Source organism: Pinus tabuliformis, chromosome 7 (genome assembly GCF_031772625.1).
Source record: "Pinus tabuliformis cultivar Carrire ecotype Pingquan chromosome 7, CPIR1, whole genome shotgun sequence".
Lineage (NCBI taxonomy): Eukaryota > Viridiplantae > Streptophyta > Pinopsida > Pinales > Pinaceae > Pinus > Pinus tabuliformis.
This window is the reverse complement of record NC_142293.1, coordinates 403,141,694-403,145,154: the sequence shown is the minus strand read 5'-3', so window position 1 is coordinate 403,145,154 and position 3,461 is coordinate 403,141,694.

Genomic DNA, 3,461 nt, shown 5'->3' with positions numbered 1-3,461 from the left:
AAGATATATCAAAAACCATTTTCAAGAGAGGAGTTCATTAAGATTTTCCAGGATAACTATAAAATGAAGTTAGTGAAGAAGAATCCTTTTTCTCCACTAACTTAGTCTTTATTTTTCCCAAGAAATGATTGATAAAAAAATGAAAAAAAAATTGTATAAGGCTAAAAACCAATCATTGATTGGCATACTTATACAGAAAATACAAGGTGAAAATTAGAGATTTCCGACATCCTATATTTTCCATTTCCTTTATGTAATAAATAGTGACAAAAAGCTACATTTATTTGCAGTATAGAGTCTACAATTTCATAGTCTCATTCCATCTCATTCAGTTTTCATTCTATTATACCATTCCACTTCATCTCACTCGCATATTTCATTTACATTTTATTTTTACAGTTTTACTCCATTTCACCCTATTTCTCAATTTATCTTACATCTCATTCCATATAAGTTTCATAACTCATTTCCATTTTATTTCTACATCCATATTTCATAATCCATATATCACTTTTCCTTCTTTTCACATTCTGCAGCTAGTTCCATTCCACAGCTAATCTGATTCTGCAGCTACAACTTACTTATCAGCTCTGGCACAATTGTACAACTCACAAATAAATCATGAATGCAGGGAAATTGAAGAATCAAGTTTTGGACATCAACCATGCTCAAAGTAATTATGGATCAACACCAAGACAATTATCAAGAAAAAGGTTAAGTTCTAAGGCAAAATGCAAATGTATTTCAAACAACAAGTCATAAACATAAGTTATGTATAATATGAATGATCATATCTCTACTTAACAAGTCATAATTTGAGTTGACTACCACATCTCTGCCACATCATCCACATTCGATACCCAACAATCTATAATGATTTCATCTGATCACACCTCCGATACGACCTCCATAGTATGTACTTAAAATGGTATCTAATAACTCCATCTGCTAACAGTCACAACCACGATATGACCAAAGTATCCATGTCTCTCAAAACCCTCATTGTCTACTTATTCCATGCAAACTCATAGTTGTTTTTCACCATTCCTGTAGTCAATCCATTTCATAGACCAAAACAGTAATTTTCAAGGTTAGAAAATTCTACGAAACAAAGACCATGGGACTCGTTGTCAGGGTAGAGCTTGTAGGGGAAAAATTTATGGAAGGGTACGCACAACTCAAGGAGATGTTGCAAAAGAATGGATGGATCAAATTCATTGAAAATTTTGATGGATATCACAAGGACATCACAAAATATTTTGCTAGATCATTTGATCGTACATAAGTAGAGATTAGAGACATTAAGTTTGCAGTAGCGGAATCTTACATAGCAGAGGCTACAGAATTGCCAAGACTTGGTGGGAGATGGTTTAGAAACAAATAATTTCACAGTGAATCTTGGAAGGTAATCCTCAGGAACCCAGGTATGGATATCACCATGTTTAGAAAAGGAATTCCTATTTAAGCACTAAAAAAAAATGGAGAAGCATGCTTTTGATATTACAAAAATTTATTACCTGTGAGGGAAGATTCAGATGTATGCATGTTTATCATATATGTTTATTGATGAACTTTCCAAAAAATGGAAACATCAACCTCCCTTTCTTCCTTCTAAATAGTCTAAGGAGGATGGCTCCAAATGTACAGAACAAAATAGAATCCCTGGAGACAAGCATGTACCATCATGGGTTGGTCAAAATAAAAGTTGAGTATCATATTAAAAGAATAGGAGATACCTGGGAAAACTTTGTGATGAGAAACCTTTTCCAAAAGGCACCAGAATCTCATGAAAAAGATAGTATCAGAAAGAGTAGGAGAAAGAAGGCTAGTCTAACCATTCAAAGAAACCCTAAGCCCTCAGTACAGAAAAATGATGAAGAACCAATCTATGAAAAATTAACAGAGATTAGAGAGCAAATCAAGCAGAAGAAGAAGATGGAAAAGGAAAGTTGGTTGAATTACTGAGAACAAACCTTAATCTCCATTACAACAAGATGATGAACAACCAATCTTTGAAAAATTGACAAAGATTAGGAAACAAATCAAGAGGACGGAAAATATAGGAAAGGAGAAAAAGGGTACAAAAGAGGAGAACATAAACCCCCTACAAATTAGAAGGAGTTCTAGATTCCGAGGTATGGTGAACAACCTATCATCAAAGGAAACAAAGTTCATAAATATAGAGGAAGAAACTCCAGTATCATCTCCTGAAAATGTTCCATTTAGATACAATCCTCAAAACTCTCCTAGATAGTATTTTGAAGGCAGCCCCAACAGAGGATCCCTAAGTATAGACCCATTACAACAACAAATTTATGATTACATAGAATCACCGTGCCTCAATGGATCGAGGATCCTTAGCAAATCCAGAACAACCTGTCAATCCACAAGAACCTCTGACTAACTCTCTCAACAGGAAATCTATGAGTTAGAGATATTGAACAGGCATATCAAGAAAGAAAATGAAACCCTAAAGAAACAAAGCAAATTGGATAAAGCCATTCATGATAATACAATACTGCACCTAGGGATATGGTACAAGAAGAATAGGAAGTTGAAGAGGAATAATATAAACTTGAACAAAACAATGAGCAACCTTAAATATAGACTTCTCATGAAGAAACCCAGGATGACAGTCACTTGAAAGAGGAGCAAGAGAAGAAAGTTATATATACTGGTAGAGGTATCTGAGCAGATGCAATAGGAAAGAAGAGTTCACGGTTTTGGAAAAATTACATGGGGACATGCAATGATTTTGCAGTGGGGGTGTTTGGTCAATTTAGTGTGATCTAAATTGCTATTTATAATGTCAACCCAGGGTTCGTAAACTGACGAAGTGAAGTGTACTATATGTACTAGATAACCATTTCTTTATTATTTTGTCGTTTTTGAGTTTTTTAGTTTATTTTTGGATTTATCTTTTCCTAATGTGTGATGGTGAGCGTGAAAGTGAAGTATGAAGTATGGACAGTGATGGTGGTTTCTACAGTGATTTCCTCAAAGTTGAAAGTGCTCAAGAAGAAAGCTAAACTGAAATCAATTCTTAAGAGAAAGTAAATGCATCCAAAAAGTGAACTAATGACAATGGCCCAGTATCCTTGCTGCTGAATGAAAAGAAAGTAAAAACTGAATTTAAAGCAACTCAAACCAAAAGCAAAGCAACTAATCCACACTACTCAAGCTCTTCAAATCCTTTACCCTTTAGCTCAATCTACCTTGTGGGAAGTAATCATGAATAAGTCAAGCAATATGCTATCTAAATGACAAGAAATTAAATTGCATGAAAGAAACTAGTCACACTACTTTAACTCTTCTGGTCCTTTACCCTTCAGCTCAATCTACCTTGTGGGAAGCAACCATGAATAAGTTTAAGCAATATGATAACTAAATTGCAAGAAAGTAAATTGCAGAAAAGAAACTAATCACACTACTTCAACTCTTCTGATCCTTTACCCTTCAGC